The 18,103-nt window shown below is 50.9% G+C and overlaps 2 non-coding genes across 2 annotated transcripts; both read right to left on the bottom strand.

Moving 5' to 3' along the window:
* Window positions 1–1,056: 1,056 nt before the first annotated feature.
* On the bottom strand, window positions 1,057–1,166 carry LOC143956221 (U6 spliceosomal RNA). Its single transcript, XR_013269868.1, has one exon. It is a non-coding gene; the product is annotated as a U6 spliceosomal RNA (small nuclear RNA).
* Window positions 1,167–4,982: 3,816 nt separating this feature from the next.
* LOC143956210 (U6 spliceosomal RNA) lies at window positions 4,983–5,087 on the bottom strand. The gene has a single exon (XR_013269866.1). It is a non-coding gene; the product is annotated as a U6 spliceosomal RNA (small nuclear RNA).
* Between the last annotated feature and the right edge of the window lie 13,016 nt (window positions 5,088–18,103).

Below are 18,103 nucleotides of genomic sequence, written 5' to 3'. Positions count from 1 at the left end.
ACCCCCCCCCACAGTTAGTAACACACCCCTAGGAACACTTAACCCCTACACTGCCACCCACTGGTTAACCCCTTCACTGCCAGTGTCATTTACACAGGAATCACTGCATTTATATAGCAGTGATTACTGTATAAATGACAATGGTCCCAAAAATGTGTCAAAAATGTCCGATGGGTCCCCCACAATGTCGCAGTCACAATAAAAATCGCTGATCGCCGCCCTTACTAGTAAAAAAAAAAATAATAAAAAATTACTAATAAAAATGCTATAAAACTATCCCTATTTTGTAAACGCTATAACTTTTGCGCAAACCAATCAATAATCGCTTATTGCGATTTTTTCTACCAAAAATATGTGAAAGAATACGTATCGGCCTAAACCGAGGGGAAAAAATTGCTTTTTTATATATTTTTGGGGGATATTTATTATAACAAAAAGTAAAAAATAATGCGTTTTTTTCAAAATTGTCGCTCTATTTTTGTTTATAGCGCAAAAAATAAAAACCGCAGGGGTGATCAAATACCACCAAAAGAAAGCTCTATTTGTGGGGAAAAAAGGACGTCAATTTTGTTTGGGAGCCACGTCGCACGACCGCGCAATTGTCAGTTAAAGCGACGCAGTGCCAAATCGCAAAAAGTGGTCTGGTCTTTGACCAGCAAAATGGTCCGGTCTGAAAGTGGTTAAACATGATTTTTTTGTTTTTCTTCAAAATTTTCCATATTTCTTTGTTTGTTTAGCAAAAAAAGTTAAAACCCCAGCTGTGATTAAATACCACCAAAAGAAGGCTCTATTTGTGGGGGAAAAATGTAATTTGGGTAGAGTGTTGTATGACCGCGTCATTGACATTCAAAGTGCGTCAGCGCCGAAAATTGGTCTGGGCAGGAGGGGGCCTTAAGTGCCCAGTAAGCAAGTGGTTAAATAGCACAAAAAGAAAGCGCTCGCTGCAAAAGTACAACTGCACCACCAATCTAAGCGCAATATATAAGTATTTATTTTTTATTTTTTAGTATAGCCAATGGCAAGAGTACACGAGATAACAAGATGAAAAAGCTTAAAAAAAACGTGGTTCGATTGGCGATTAAGCGTGTCATCCTTGCACAGGGGACCATGCTAATCTTCTCTGAATCGTTCCACTTTAAGTATGTGTCCGTTCAGCCAATACGGGCCAGGGACAAAGTAATTGTGACCCTGATCTGGTTATAAAGCGTTCAAATGATGAGCTAAACGCAACCTAGGGAGAGCAGAAACTATGGATACTTTACTTTATATATTCCAAATGAATTGTATGAATTCACTTTCTTCCTGGTTAATAATGTGCTTGATTTAAAAGTTGATCTAAATAAAGGAAATAAGCGGCATGAAGCATATTTTGAAGCAAAGCGCTGTATGCAAATTAGCTGCTCTACCGCAAAGCATTGTGGGAGCGCAGAACCCGCCCACCAACCGTCATTGAATAGCTGAAACTCACGCAGACATGGCATACATAGAAACGAATGGCCCAAGAAGTGAATGTGTAGCAGCGTGGCGCCAGAGGTCGCAGGTTCGAAACCACCCTCTGGCAGGAGTATTTTTTTTTTCTTTTGTAATTAAAAAAAGATACTTTTTAAAAAAAAATATATATATATATAAACTGTGTTTATTGGAGGCTTTCTAAGAAATGAAAGCTATATTTTATTCCATTGAGTATTACGATACCACATGAGTGGGACTTTTCCACAGCCTACCCACTCAGGGAGGCCCAATATGGAGGGGAGCACCGTTGGGTGATCTAGGAGCATAAATTACACATCTAACTTGTTGACTTAGGGCTGGTTCACACAGGGGGCGACACGAGGCGACACTACTTGTGAAGCCAAGTCGGATACGACTTGTATCCGACTTAACAGCGCGACTTGGGGCGACTTACAAGTCGCCTCCAGGACAGGGAACTGTACAAGTGAGCTTTCACCCCTTGTGACATCATTCCTGTTCCTGTCTTCTTCCTTGTTCCTGTTTTTGCCAGTTGTTCTGTGTCCAAAATGCTCTCTGTGCGTTACCTTATGTCAGCTGTCCTAACAGCTGGTTTGGCAGTACTGATGGAAGAGGAAGAAGAAGAAATGAAGCGGAGGAGGAGGATGGGAAGAAGACGTCGCTACTGGATCCATCCAATCATTGCCAATTGACATAACAGAGGGCAGTTCTGGGCTATGTATGAGAACTTGCGTAGTTTTGATGACAAGTTTTTCAAGTATACACGGATGTCGATCACAAGGCAAGTACATATGCTGTATGTCATTGTCCACTTTCCACGTCACTTGCCATACAGTCTTGGCATACAGACACCTTCTCTCCCGAACAAAGCGTATGAGGGACTCATTGTCCACTGGTTCTCTCCTGTTCATAGCAGACATTTTGCAGGACTGAGCTCTTGGTCTGTGTGAGTTCAAGATAACCAGGAAAACGAAACTAATGTGTATGGAAAGGAGGGGCTGCCTGCAGTGGGGGCTGGGTGACTTCCTGTCAAGTAGCCTGCAAGTAGCCTACAGATGAACAGGAGAGGCGACTTACATTGACATGAATGGGTACAAGTCGCCTAGAAGTCGTTTCCAAGTAGTACAGGAACCTTTTTTAAAAGTCGGAGCTACTGCAGTAGTGTATATTAAGACAGCTCCATTGACTATCATTGTTTTTAATGCAGCGCGACCTGGAGGCGACTTGAGGCAACCTAGACCGACCTGAAGTCGGATCGCAGTCGCCCGCAGTGTGAACCGGCCCTAACTATGACACTTTTGAAGGCCCTGGAGCACCAGGACAGTGACACTGACGTGGCACTGATGACAGATGGCACTGATACGTGGCACTGATGACACGCGACACTGATGTGGCACTGATGACAGATGCCACTAATACATGGCACTGATAACACGTGACACTCATGACAGATGGCACTAATATGTGGCACTGATGACAGATGCCACTAAAACGTGGCACTGATGACAGATGGCACTAATACATGACACTGATGACAAAAACAATTAGTACTGTCTGTGATACTTTATTTATTTCCATTTTTTTTTCTGTTCACAAATGTTGGTCCTTTCCATTTGGCAAAAAAAAAAAAAAATCAAATAAATGAAAAACCCCTGTGGTGATTAAGCACTAGGGATCCGCACTATAGCCGAATGATGGCTACAGCGTGGACCTGCATTGCCGGGACGACGTCCCGTGCACAAGCAGCCTGCGTGCCCGATGACGGGCGCACGCGGTCCGCTCTGTGATCAGCGAGTCCATGAGACTCGCCGGATCACAGATCGGAGTAAGGGATCGATCCCAACCCCCTGCCATGTGATCAAGCTGTCAGCCAATGACAGCTGATCATGTGATGTCAACACAGCCGTTAATCGGCTATTTTTAAGCGCGAGGAGAAAAAAAAACGCCAATCACCGGCGTCAGTGAGATGGACATCAGTCCCAATCACTGCGATGTGCCACCAGATCCCCAGTGCTCATCTGTGCCCCCCCAACAAGTGCCGCCCACCAGCGCCACCTGTCAGTGCATATCAATGAAGCAGCAAAATGACCTGTTTGCAAAATTGTATAACAAACTATTAACCACTTCCCGACCAGCGCACGACGATGTACGTCGACAGAATGGCACGGGCAGGCATATTGGCGTACATGTACGTCCAATCTTCAATGCCGCCCTGCCGTCGGGAGCGTGCCGCCGGCGTCGCTCTCCCGCGCCGGTCGGGACCCCCGTGAGTCCGGTCGCGGGACCCGCGGACTGGATCGCCGCGGGCATCCCCGCGATCGTCTCACGGGACGGCTGAATGGAGGAAATGCCGTGTAAACAGCATTTCTCCATTCTGCCTAGCAACTAGTGACGCTGATCTCTGCTCCATGTGATTGGAGCAGAGATCAGTGTTCACTAAATGAAAGCCCAACCCCCCCCACAGTTAGTAACACACCCCTAGGAACACTTAACCCCTACACTGCCACCCACTGGTTAACCCCTTCACTGCCAGTGTCATTTACACAGGAATCACTGCATTGATATAGCAGTGATTACTGTATAAATGACAATGGTCCCAAAAATGTGTCAAAAATGTCCGATGGGTCCCCCACAATGTCGCAGTCACAATAAAAATCGCTGATCGCCGCCCTTACTAGTAAAAAAAAAAATAATAAAAAATTATTAATAAAAATGCTATAAAACTATCCCTATTTTGTAAACGCTATAACTTTTGCGCAAACCAATCAATAATCGCTTATTGCGATTTTTTCTACCAAAAATATGTGAAAGAATACGTATCGGCCTAAACCGAGGGGAAAAAATTGCTTTTTTATATATTTTTGGGGGATATTTATTATAACAAAAAGTAAAAAATAATGCGTTTTTTTCAAAATTGTCGCTCTATTTTTGTTTATAGCGCAAAAAATAAAAACCGCAGGGGTGATCAAATACCACCAAAAGAAAGCTCTATTTGTGGGGAAAAAAGGACGCCAATTTTGTTTGGGAGCCACGTCGCACGACCGCGCAATTATCAGTTAAAGCGACGCAGTGCCAAATCGCAAAAAGTGGTCTGGTCTTTGACCAGCAAAATGGTCCGGTCTGAAAGTGGTTAAACATGATTTTTTTGTTTTTCTTCAAAATTTTCCATATTTCTTTGTTTGTTTAGCAAAAAAAGTTAAAACCCCAGCTGTGATTAAATACCACCAAAAGAAGGCTCTATTTGTGGGGGAAAAATGTAATTTGGGTAGAGTGTTGTATGACCGCGTCATTGACATTCAAAGTGCGTCAGCGCCGAAAGCTGAAAATTGGTCTGGGCAGGAGGGGGCCTTAAGTGCCCAGTAAGCAAGTGGTTAAATAGCACAAAAAGAAAGCGCTCGCTGCAAAAGTACAACTGCACCACCAATCTAAGCGCAATATATAAGTATTTTTTTTTATTTTTTAGTATAGCCAATGGCAAGAGTACACGAGATAACAAGATGAAAAAGCTTAAAAAAAACGTGGCTCGCTTCGCGATTAAGCGTGTTATCCTTGCGCAGGGGACCATGCTAATCTTCTCTGTATCGTTCCACTTTAAGTATTTTTGATTGAAAAATGTATACTTTATTTTGCAAGAAAATATACAAAAAAACAAAATACTTTAACAGGGTACATTCCACACTGTACTGCGACGCAGCGCGTAAAATACACTACCTAACAATACAGTTCCAAACATACAAATAAATTACATTCATCCTGCGGTATGATGCCTGATGTGTTGTGCAGAGTAATAATACCCCGAAACATCACATCATGCATGACGCCGCATTACCCTGAAAGCATTACCAAAAACCATTACTAAGTACATATCACGTCATACAGTCAAAGTCAAAATCTAAATGGCATTTCAATGAGCAACAGGTGTGATGGGGGGGGGGGTTGGAGAAGGTGGGGAGGGGAGGGAGAAAAGAGTTCACAGGCCCGAAGCTTTATTGAACTGCCAAAAAGGGTACATAGTGGTGGGGGAGGGGAAATCTTCAGACCTTCTCTTCCTCCTTGTTGTCCATCAGGTGATAGTCTCTGAGCAGACTGTGAATCAGTCTGCGGCAGTCCTGGATGGACATCCTCTCCCTCTGGTGGATGAGGCGCTTTCTGGCACACCAAACAGCGTCCTTAAAGCAGCACAGCACCCGCCAGGCACTATCAATGTTCTCCTGTGAATTAATTCCACAAAAGAGTCAGTTCAGCACACCAAAGTGTGTAATGGCAGTCTGTGGAACAAAGTCTTTGAGATCCGGTTCCAGAGCCCTCAACAGGTCCTGTGCAAAGGGACACTCCCAGAAAACATGCAGAGCAGTTTCCTCCTGGATGATGCAAAAGGGGCAGTGTCTGTATCTGCACAGGTTTCTGGCATGCATGAATGTCCTAAGTGGCAATCCCCCTTGGATTGCCATCCATGCCAGATCTTTGTGCCTGTTGGTAAGTCTCTTTGAAGAAACGTTCCTCCAGACCACTTTGCAAGTGGCTGAAGGGAGGCCTGGAACAGTCTCAACAATGTCCGTTGCTCTGATCAACTTGTGGATAGTTTTTGGCTTCCACAAGTCGGGCTTCACTCCATGTAGCCCCTGCTCCCTAATAAACTTGAACGTGTCCAAGTAATACCAAGGAGTGTCCCAGTTGTAAGGGATGGAGCTGTCCCATTTGTCCCATCCAAGGGACCTCCAGAGAGGCAGGAGGAAAAAACGGGACATGGAGTTACCGCCAGAGTCTACAGTTCTGTCCACCAAAGTTCTGCGGATGCAGTTACAGGCAAAGAAGACCCTCAGTAGGGCGGCGATGTCGGGCACGCCCTTGCCGCCCTTGAGGGGTTCCTTGAACATAACCGCCCACTTTACTCTGTCCATTTTGGAGCCCCAGATGAAGTGAAACACTGCCCTGGTGATGGCCTTGCAGGTGTTAACCCGGGGGGGCCAGGCCTGGGCGAGGTACTGCAACACAGGGAGAATCTCGCTGCGGAGTACCAGTGTTTTACCTTCGATGGTGAGTTCTCGGAGGCTCCATAGTCCAAACTTCTGTCGCATCTTTGCCAGTCTTTCTTCCCAGGACTTCAGGGCTGCGCCCTCTGCTCCAAACCAGACCCCAAGGATTTTGATGAAGTCTGCTTTGACGCTGAAGGGCATGGGTGCAGAAGAAGGCAGGAACCACTTCCCGAAGAGCATGACTTCCGACTTCCCGCAGTTGACCTTTGCCCCTGAAGCTTGGCCGAAGTCCTCACACGTCTGGGCGAGTGCGTCGATGGAGCGCCGGTCGGCACAGAACACCGTCACATCGTCCATGTAGAGCGAGCACTTGACCTCCCGTCTGTCTGGTCCTGGTGCGGTGATCCCTCTGATCTCTGGGTTCCGTCTGATGCTTCGGGCGAAGAGCTCTATACAACAGACAAAAAGCAGAGGTGAGAGAGGGCAGCCTTGTCTGACCCCAGACAACACTGGAAAGGGGTCAGTTTTCCAACCGTTCACCAACACCACACTACAAATTTCACTGTACATTACATTTACATATGAACAGAACATTTCCCCAAGACCAAACCTGCGCAGAGCGCTGCACATAAACTCATGGGAGACACGGTCAAAGGCCTTCTCCTGGTCAAGGCTGACCAGGGCCGCGTGCACACGGCGGCCATGAATGTACTGGACCGTGTCCCGGACAAGCGCAAGGCTGTCCGCGATCCTGCGACCAGGAATGCCACAAGTCTGATCCGGGTGGATGATCTGTCCGATGACAGATTTCAGCCTGTTGGCCAAAACCTTGGCGAGGATTTTGTAGTCCACGTTCAGAAGAGAGATCGGACGCCAGTTTTTCAGGTCCGATCTCTCCCCCTTGCGTTTATACAAAATCGTGATCATGCCCTCTCTTAGGGTCGGAGGCATTCTGCCCTCCACCACCATCTCCTCGTACAGCTCGAGCAGGTCCGGGCCTACGAGATCCCACAGCGTTACATAAAGTTCAACTGGGAGACCATCGCTGCCCGGGGTCCTGCCTTGCCTAAAGGATTTAGCGGCAGAGTGCAGCTCCTCCAACACCAAGGGGGCGTTGACGTCCGCTGAACCTGCAGGATCAATTTGGTTAGAGATACCTGACAGGAACCTGTCGGCTGCCTGTGAATCTGTTGTTTTCGGGGAGTAGAGGTTGGTGTAGTAGTCGCTGACCACTTGCATCACAGCCTCCTTTCCCTTCTGGAGTGTTCCGGTCTCGTCCCGCAGCTCAGACAAGGGTGTGTGTCCTGAGTGGAGTTTCCTGAAAAAGAAAGAATTACACTTCTCACCTTTCTCAAGGTTCTCCACCTTGGCGCGGAAGACAATGTGCCTGGATTCTTCCTCAAAGTGCCCTTTCAGGCTCTTCTTGGTGTCCTCCAGGTCCTGCCTAACGTCCCAGCCACAGTGGTGAAGGTCCTGCAGGGACTGCAACTGACGTTGCAGTCTCCTGAGTTCCCTCTTCCTGGCACACACTTGCTGTCGTCCCCTTGCCTGAAAGAAGCTGCGCAGCTTGACCTTCACAAACTCCCACCAGTCACTTACCCTTCCGAAGAGTCGCTTTTCCTCCGTCCAGGTGACATAGGCCTCCCGGAGTTCCCCCATCAGTTCCTCATTTTCCAGCAGGGTGCTATTCAGCTTCCAGGAGCCTGGTCCGCGGGCAAAGCCCTCGCCCAGGTCACCCCGAAAGTGAATAGCCCTGTGGTCAGAGAAAAAGCAGGGGATCATGGAGAAATCGCGATGCTTGACTGCTCTTGAAGTGAGCACGAAGTCGATCCTGGAACGCACTGATCCATCGGGACGGCACCATGAGTAGTTCACGGTACCTTTCCCTATGGATCCCACGGCGTCCTGCAGGGAAGCCTCCGAGATCATCTCCTTGAGCAGCCTGGATGTAGCATCAAGTTTTGCGTACATGCTGGAGCTGCGCCCATCCTCCTCTATCGGACAGTTAAAATCACCGCCGATTACTACTGCCCTGGTGGTGACGAGTTGGGTCCGCAGGGTCTGGAAAAGTTCCAGCCGCTCATTCTTATCTGGGGGGGCGTACACGTTGATGAGCCTAATTGGCTCTCCCACCCACGAGCCGTCTATGACCAGAAGACGGCCACAGACTAGCTCATGGATGGAGTCAACCGCGAAGCGCCCACCCCTGACAAGAATGGCTACACCTGCAGACTTACAATCGCCACCCCCGGACCAGTAGGAGGGACCGAGGGTCCACTGGGAGGTCAGATGTGTGTACCTCCTCAGAGGAGGGAGTGCACACTCCTGGAGCATGTAGACATCACTCTGCTGAGTGGCGAGGAATGTCAGTGCCGCTTGCCTTCTAGATGTATCCTTGATACTCCTCACATTAATGGAAAAGATTGAGATCTCTGCCATAATGAAAGAGGGGTATGAGGTCTAGTCGGCAAGGGACCGAACTTACCTCCCCGGAGGGGGGTCTTCCGCTGCCTCTTCTGCTTGTCCTGTGTTCTCGGACAGGCCGAGCTCCTCCAGGACAGCATCCATCATTGTCTTGGTGATGACGACGTGGAGGTCGGAGGGGAGGTCAGGCTCAGGGACGGCCTTGACCTCCACCTCCCCTACCACGTCCTCATCTTCCTCCCCCGCTGACTCGAGGTCCTCCACTATTGGCTCTGGTACCTCGCTTTCGCGCTGGTCGCCAGTGGGCCTTTTAGTGGAGGAAGCGGGTTCCTCTGCTATTGGACTCCTAGGCTTCCGTTTCCGGCTTCCTGAGAGTCCACTGGTGGGGGTGGAAGGGAGGGTGGGGAAGTCCTCCAGGGAGGACAGGTCCGGGGTGGGTGGAGGGAGGGTGGGGGGGGTCACCTCCAGCACAGAGGAGGTGGGTGGGGGTGTGCTGGAGGCAGGGGCTGGAGCAGGGGTCTGGGCTGGGGCCTGGACAGGGATGGGGGTAGACTTACCAGTCTTCGTCCGTGGTTCTTTTTCCGGCTGCTTCTTCCCGGTGCTGGAGGCTGGTTTGCCCTGGATCAGGACGCCAGCATAGGACCGGGACCGCTGGGGGCAGTGTTTAAACACGTGCTCAGCTGCTCCGCAGAGGTTGCAGGCTTTGGACCTCGGACAATCCTTGGTCTCGTGGCCTGCAACTCTACAGAACCTGCAAGCAGGTTCTTTGCAGTCCTTCCCCATGTGTCCGGCGTTGCTGCACCTGTTGCAGGTGAAGGGTATACCGGGGTAGAAAAGGATGCCTGCAGAGTTGTCCAGGGAGAAGCACGGCTGCAGGTGCAGGATGTCCCCCGAAGGGTCCTTCCTGAACTTGCAGAGTACTGACCACTTACCTATCCAGAAGCCGTTGGCATCGAGGATTCGGACGGGGTCCTTCACCACGGTGCAGAACCTCTGGAGGTAAGTGGCTATATCCTTACCTGAGGTATGGGGGTTCCTCATGGCCACCGTCACCCACTTCTCGTCCCGTGTTATGGGGCAGTTCACAGCGAACTTACGAAAGGGGGATTCGGGACCACTCGCCTTGACCATATCCCAGTATCTTCTGCAGGCCTGGAATGACACAAAAGTTATAAAAAATATACCTCTTGTGAAGGCCTGCACTGAAAGCGTTTCCGCTTTGCTGAACCCCTGCTCCAGGATCATCTTCTTCCCGAAGATCTCCGGTGTCATGTCGGGGACCCTTCCGTCCACCTCCTTCAGTTGCAGCACGACCGTCTGCTTCATCCAGGGCTCCAAGGTAGGGAGCCCGTCTGCAGGGGGGAAGGCTTGGCTGGACCCGGCTGGCTGGTGCTGGCCGGGGTAGAGGTGGAGGTTGAGGCAGCAACATCCCCGGGGACCTCGGTGGAGGTGGCTGGAGCGGGGTTCTTATTGTTTCTTCTGCTGGTCTTGCTCTTCCCCATCGTCTAGGAGAGAGAGAAGTCGCTTCAGGTGTTCTTTCGGCGGCTTCCTTCTGGATTCCTCGACGTCTTCACTCTGAAGCCTTTATAAAGGCTCTTGCATCTACTGCCCGAAGGTAGTAATGCGGAGGAGGGGGGGAGGAGGGAAGACCGCAATCTCGTTCCTTGTGGGGGCTAAGCCTCTGGCCCAATAGCAGCAAGTAGGTGAAGCTGAATTTAATCAACGATCCTACAAGGCCGAGCAGAGGGTACCCCACAAGGACCTAATGGCTTGGATAGATACAAGTGGTTCTCAACGTCCTAGCTGTGAAGCAGGGACACCCCTAAGGGCTATAGTCGATACTACACTTGATCTTAGCCAAAAGGCCGAGAAGCGATCTTTGCACCCCACGTTGCTGAATTTGAAAAACAAACGCGCCATGTTGTTTGTGCCGCGTTTGTGCTGCAAAAATAAAAGTTTGTGCCGCTTTGGTTGCGGAGATATTGTGCGTTATATGTTGTGAAACCCCGCCCACTTTACACCCCACGTTACCGAATTTGAAAAACAAACGCGCCATTCGTTTGTGCCGCATTTGTGCTGCAAAAATAAACGTTTGTGCCGCTTTGGCTGCGGAGATATTGTGCGTTATATGTTGTGAAACCCCGCCCACTTTACACCCCACGTTACCGAATTTGAAAAACAAACGCGCCATTCGTTTGTGCCTGGTTTGTGCTGCAAAAATAAACGTTTGTGCCGCTTTGGTTGCGGAGATATTGTGAGTTATATGTTGTGAAACCCCGCCCACTTTACACCCCACGTTACCGAATTTGAAAAACAAACGCGCCATTCGTTTGTGCCGCGTTTGTGCTGGTTTGTGCTGCAAAAATAAACGTTTGTGCCGCTTTGGTTGCGGAGATATTGTGAGTTATATGTTGTGAAACCCCGCCCACTTTACACCCCACATTACCAAATTTGAAAAAAAAACACGCCATTCGTTTGTGCCGCGTTTGTGCTGGTTTGTGCTGCAAAAATAAACGTTTGTGCCGCTTTGGTTGCGGAGATATTGTGCGTTATATGTTGTTTGGGCAAATATAACGCACAATATCTCCGCAACCAAAGCGGCACAAACGTTTATTTTTGCAGCACAAACGCGGCACAAACGAATGGCGCGTTTGTTTTTCAAATTCGGTAACGTGGGGTGTAAAGTGGGCGGGGTTTCACAACATATAACACACAATATCTCCGCAACCAAAGCGGCACAAATGTTTATTTTTGCAGCACAAACCAGCACAAACGCGGCACAAACGGGTGGCGCTTTTGTTTTTCAAATTCGGTAACGTGGGGTGTAAACTGGGCGGGGTTTTCACAACATATAACACACAATATCTCCGCAACCAAAGCGGCACAAACGTTTATTTTTGCAGCACAAACCAGCACAAACGCGGCACAAACGAATGGCGCGTTTGTTTTTCAAATTCGGTAACGTGGGGTGTAAAGTGGGCGGGGTTTCACAACATATAACGCACAATATCTCCGCAACCAAAGCGGCACAAACGTTTATTTTTGCAGCACAAACCAGCACAAACGCGGCACAAACGAATGGCGCATTTGTTTTTCAAATTCGGTAACGTGGGGTGTAAAGTGGGCGGGGTTTCACAACGTCGATGCGTAATGCAGGGCGGTCCACCAACCCTATAGAGAGGGGAGGAGGAAGGCCCGCACTATGCCTCGCAGCTCCCAAGGTGATGGAGCGACTAAAACATGTGAAGAGTGGATGAATCCACGAAATGCATAGAGCTACTATATGCCATGTTTTATGCCAACTATATGTTTTACTTACTTAATGATCACTTGTAATGTGATTTGTATTTTTAGTGGTCAATTGTTATTGCTGTATGTCTATCCATTGTATGGAACATATTGGTCTTCTTAATGTATTCATGATTATCTTCATGCAACTTACCATTGATTTTCCAATAAATTTAAATGTCTTACACCTGCCTGCTTCATTTAAAGTCCCAACCCCTCAGTCACCCTGATTGCTTTACCCACCATTGCCTGTGGGTACACTAGCCCCGAGTTTTCAGTTAATTACCTGTCTCTGCACTGCAGGTTACTCAGGCTCACTTACCACTTACATGTGGGTGGGGGGGGGTCCGTCCGTCCGTCAGGTTCTTTTACGCGCAGTGGTCTTGACTTTTATGCTCATATTTCATTCTTAGTTAGGCAGGGGGGTATTGTTGTTCTCATGTCTGGTTGTCTGTCATTTCTCTAGTTTGTGTTTCAAGTTGGGCCGTCTTAACATCCATACCGATATCATCCATGCTTGCTATTACTTCCTTCAGCCCGGCCGTTGTTGGGGGCTAGTTGATTGGTGCTGATGTATTTTCACCACTGAGCTCACCCTTGGGTCAGAAGCAGTCGAAAAATTTTCCTTCAGTTGATGTCCTGTTGTGTTGAGGCCCTGGTTACTGCCCAGGGATGTATAGTCTCTCTCAGGGTGTTTGTTAAGCCATGTCCCCATGACGGTCCTTGGGGGGTAGGTTGGGCAGATGTCATAATGGTTTTGGATTCCACTCTTGGCTCTGATCTTATTTGAACTTATTGCCTGGAGTTCCACTTAGGGACATCAGTCCAGTCGTCTTTTCCGATCCCCAACTTGTTCCAAGTAAGGAGGGCTTGGGTATGTCTGTATCATGCCATGGGGTCTATTTTCCCGGGAGGGAGTCTGGCCCTCCTTGGTTCAGGATTCTGTCCCAGCTGTTGGGTTCAGACTGTAGCATGACCCGATCGTCTCCGGTGGGACCTGGGTCCTGCGTCCGGTATGGTTTCTCCAGGTTGACAGTATTAATGCCATGGTGCATGGGCCTTATCCACTTACTCCGTCACATCCATCAGGTTTCCAGCTTTTCGCACTCCTGCTAGTGGTCTTTTAGCCACTCACCCTCTTGGGGGGGTATGTCTCTGGGCTATTTCACTGGTGTTCATTGGGGTATTTCACCATCTTTTGCAGGGGTTTCCTCGGGCCAGGCCTTGTTCCTTTCCCCTCTCGTATCCTCTCATTTCACAAGCAGTTCATTCTCGGGTCTGGGTGTCACGGGCATCCGGCTCAATTCAATCTTTCAGGGGATGTTCAGTTGGGTTCAGGGTAGTGTCACAGGTTCGATAGGGGGTTCCTTCTCATCGCCAAGTCAGGAGTCGGTGTGTTCTTTTGCCACTGCGAACACTTTCCAGTTACTTGCTGGATACGTACTGCTGCCGTCCGGGAGCACACCTTTATCCGTGATGGTTCTTTACCTTTCCTTCTTCACCTAAATTTTGTGTCTTTTTGCCCTCTTCTCAGGCATACTGACCAGCTAGGCCAAGGCACACCTCAGGCCTTGGTTCTTAGGAGTATCGCATTTCCCGCTTGAAGACTCTCACTACAAGTTGTAAGGCTGGCCGCAGGCCAGCCTGTATTTGTAGGAGGAGCCTCAGAGGGCTATTTAAACCTCCTCCTCTGTCAGGACCAGTGTTGTTAGGACAGAGGCGTAACTAGAAGCCTCAGGGCCCCGATGCAAGAAATCAGGAAGGGCCCCCCCCCCCCCCGAAAAGCATGATTTTGATACTATATTTTTTTCCACTGTAAAACAAAGTAAAACATTTCTGTGCAGCCTGTGTCCCGAGTGAAACCTGTGTCACCAGTGCAGTGGTGGTACTGGAGGGGGGTGGCGGTGGTACTGGAGGGGGATGGTGGTCCTGGAGAGGGGTGGTGGTCCTGGAGGTGGGTGGCGGTACTGGAGGGGGGTGGCGGTGGTACTGGAGGGGGATGGTGGTCCTGGAGAGGGGTGGCAGTGGTACTGGAGGTGGTGGCGGTGGTACTGGAGGTGGGTGGTGGTGGTGGTACTGGAGGGGGGCTGGTGGTGGCACTGGAGGTGGGTGGCAGTGGTGGTACTGGAGGGGGATAGTGGTCCTTGAGAGGGGTGGCGGTGGTACTGGAGGTGGGTGGCGGTGGTGGTACTGAAGGGGGGTGGCGGTCCTGGAGAGGGGTGGCGGTGGTACCCGAGGTGGGTGGCGGTGGTACTGGAGGGTATGTGGTGGTACTGGAGGAGGGTGGCGATGGTACTGAAGAGGCATGGTGATCCTGGAGAGGGGTGGCGGTGGTACTGGAGGTGGGTGGCATGGTGGTGGTACTGGAGAGGGGGTGGCGGTGGTACTGGAGGTGGGTGGTGGTGGTACTGGAGGTGGGTGGCGGTGGTGGTACTGAAGGGGGGTGGCGGTCCTGGAGAGGGGTGGCGGGTGGTAACGGAGGTGTGTGGCGGTGGTACTGGAGGGTGGGTGGTGGTAGTGGAGGAGGGTGGCGATGGTACTGGAGAGGCATGGTGGTCCTGGAGAGGGGTGGCGGTGGTACTGGAGGTGGGTGGCATGGTGGTGGTACTGGAGAGGGGGTGGCGGTGGTACTGGAGGTGGGTGGTGGTGGTACTGGAGGTGGGTGGCGGTGGTGGTACTGAAGGGGGGTGGCGGTCCTGGAGAGGGGTGGCGGTGGTAACGGAGGTGGGTGCCGGTGGTACTGGAGGGTGGGTGGTGGTACTGGAGGAGGGTGGCGATGGTACTGGAGAGGCATGGTGGTCCTGGAGAGGGGTGGCGGTGGTACTGGAGGTGGGTGGCATGGTGGTGGTACTGGAGAGGGGGTGGCGGTGGTACTGGAGGTGGGTGGTGGTGGTACTGGAGGTGGGTGGCGGTGGTGGTACTGAAGGGGGGTGGCGGTCCTGGAGAGGGGTGGCGGTGGTAACGGAGGTGGGTGCCGGTGGTACTGGAGGGTGGGTGGTGGTACTGGAGGAGGGTGGCGATGGTACTCGAGAGGCATTGTGGTCCTGGAGAGGGGTGGCGGTGGTACTGGAGGTGAGTGGCATGGTGGTGGTACTGGAGAGGGGGTGGCGGTGGTACTGGAGGGGGGGTGGCAGTGGTCCTGGAGGTGGGTGGTGGTGGTACTGAAGGTGGGGGGCACGGTGGTGGTACTGGAGAGGGGTGGTGGTGGTCCTGGAGGTGGGTGGTGGTGCTACTGAAGGTGGGTGGCACGGTGGTGGTACTGGAGGAGGGGTGGCGGTGGTACTGGCCATCAGGGTTCACAGAGGGCCCCCTTGCTTCAGGATCCCCAGAGAGCCCCCCTTACTTTAGGGTCCCTAGACAGTCACCCCCCCCCCTTAAAGAGGTTTCTCTGTACCTTGCTGGACTCCGATGTGCACCTTGGCCCCCAGCAGATCTCTGTAACACCCCCCCCCCCCCGCACCTGGGGGGAGGCAACAATCAGCAGCTCTATGGATGTTGATGGGCGGCGGGATCTTCCTGAGTCTCTGCCCACACTGGAGAGGGGTCAGCCAGGCTGTGAGTGGAGAGCGTGTCTGTCATTTAACAGCAGCGCAGAGCCAGAGACAGTGGGACTGATGTTTAATTTTCCCTCGTTCTCTCTCCCAGGGGCACAGCTGATCTGCTCCCCCTTCGGCCCCCCCTCCCCTCCTCTCTCCTGTGTTCTCCGCGGGCATGCAGGTGTGAAGCTAACAAGCTCACATTTCCCGCGGAGAACACAGGAGAGAGGAGGGGAGGGGGGGCCGAAGGGGGAGCAGATCAGCTGTGCCCCTGGGAGAGAGAACGAGGGAAAATTAATTGTCAGTCCCACTGTCTCTGGCTCTGCGCTGCTGTTAAACGACAGATACGCTCTCCACTCACAGCCCCGTGGATAGCAAACACGCCGGGCCCCCCCCCCACAGTGATGGAATTCCAGGGCCCAGTCGCAACTGCGACTGTTGCGACCCTGATAATTCCGCCACTGCGTTAGGATATCTGGGTTCCCACCCACCCATTCCCCAGTTTCATACATTCTCATAGTATTTTGTTCTTATTCTTACATTCAGGGTATGCCCTCTTCTCAGACATACTGACCAGCTAGGCCAAGGTACACCTCAGGCCTTGGTTCTTAGGAGTATCGCATTTCCCGCTTGAAGACTCTGACTACAATTACAGATGTGCCTAGAATCACCATTGTTTAGTGATTGCATTACTTCTAAATTAACCTGCCTTTGTGATATTGCTACACTCAGATTGGCGCTGCTCCTTTCTCCTTGTGTCTTAGTACCTACAAAGTTTCTTCTTCTGTGCGCAAGGATCCCTGTCCTTTCCTCCTGTGGCTACCATCCAGAATATACAGACTTTTTAAATTATATGAACCTTCTTTCCTCCCCCCTTCACCTTGTCTTTGGATTCAATTGTCCTACAGAGGTGTCCTTGCATCAGCCATAGAGTACCTAGCACTCCAACTACCCTTGTTCAGATCAAAAGACCTGCCTACCACCAGTAGCGCCATACTCCCCAACAGCACCAACACCAACGGAGCTAGACCCCAGAAAGAAAGGACCAGTACCAGCACTGGAATAACGCACCAGGCCCAAAGAATTCAGACACAAAGCTGTCTTGCAGATGCCCTGGCAAACCCATTATCGCTTCTCGGCCTTTTGGCTAGGATCAAGTGCAGTGTTACTGTAGGAGACCTAGTCAAGAGGTGCCCGGGGTACCCGACAGTCGGCCTTGGGGGGAGCGTCCCTTTTCGGAGGGCCCCCCCCTGCTGCTATTGGCTTTAGGCTTAGTCCCCGGGCAACGGGAAGCGATCGCCTTTCTGAAGGCGTCTGTTCTTCGGTCGGTTGGCGGAACTGTGGGGGTTCCCCCTTGTGGGGGCCCCCATAGGTAGGCAGGCGGATCGTTGGGCCTTTTCTTCAAGATGGCGAACCGTGGGCTTAAAGACTCACTGAGATTTCTGGTGGTGCCAGGATGCAAGGAGCAGGTGTCCTTGAAGACGATCGTCGTGGGTGTGCTGACGGAGACCTTTAAAATTGCGGTGAGAGATGTGTTGTGTCTTCAAGACTTTCCGAACCAAGGTATTTACGACGTGACCTTTTCTTCTACACCAATCTGCTGGAACATCTTTGAAGCTGCTGAGAAAATGAAAGGAGAAGGTGCATTGAAATATATACAAGTGGTTCCGTTGTTTATGGAAGAGGAAAAGATGATCATTGTTCACATGTACAACCCCTTCGCGGACCCGGCCTTGGTAAGAGCTTTTCTTGAGAACTATTGTGAAATGCTGAGAGGAGGAGAACCCGTCTTGAATAGATATAACATTTGGACAGGCAAGTACAGATTTTTTGGTCGTTTCAAACTGGACCGTGATAGTATTGGGGGAGTGAGACGGCCGCCCCCTATCTTCACGGTTGGTGGAGAGAGGGGATTCCTATTCTATCAAGGGCAACCGAAATATTGTAGGAAGTGTTTAATGTACGGCCATACTAGCAGTGAGTGTGAAATGAGTGAAAGATGCAGGCTTTGTCAGCAGGTGGGACATAAGGCCAAAGACTGTAAGGCGGGGAAGGTATGCGACATCTGCAAACGTGCAGGACATTTGGCCAAGCAATGCCCGGATTATGAGAGAGAGAGGAAGAAGCAAAACAGTACCAGAATGGGATGGGGGGCAGAGCAGAGGGGTGGACAAGGAGGGGGTGCTGAGAGGGCTCCTGGGGAAGGGAGTCGTACCAGCGGAACCCCTGAGTCTGGTCCCAGTGATGCTCCACCCTGTGATGCTGGAGGGGCAAGTGACGGAGTGAGGAAGGCGGGTGGTGCGGCTGCGGCTGCGGCTGACGCCACTTGCTGTAACTCTGCCCACCCTAAGAAGGCAGAGGGTACAAAAGGGGATCATGCGGATGATTCCAAGGAGGTTAATAGTTCCC

Source organism: Lithobates pipiens, unplaced genomic scaffold, assembly GCF_037356315.1.
Source record: "Lithobates pipiens isolate NorthernLeopardFrog02 unplaced genomic scaffold, aLitPip1_a1.2 Scaffold_10, whole genome shotgun sequence".
Taxonomy (NCBI): Eukaryota; Metazoa; Chordata; class Amphibia; order Anura; family Ranidae; genus Lithobates; species Lithobates pipiens.
The sequence above is the reverse complement of the archived record's forward strand: the minus strand, read 5'-3'. Positions and strand labels throughout refer to the sequence as shown.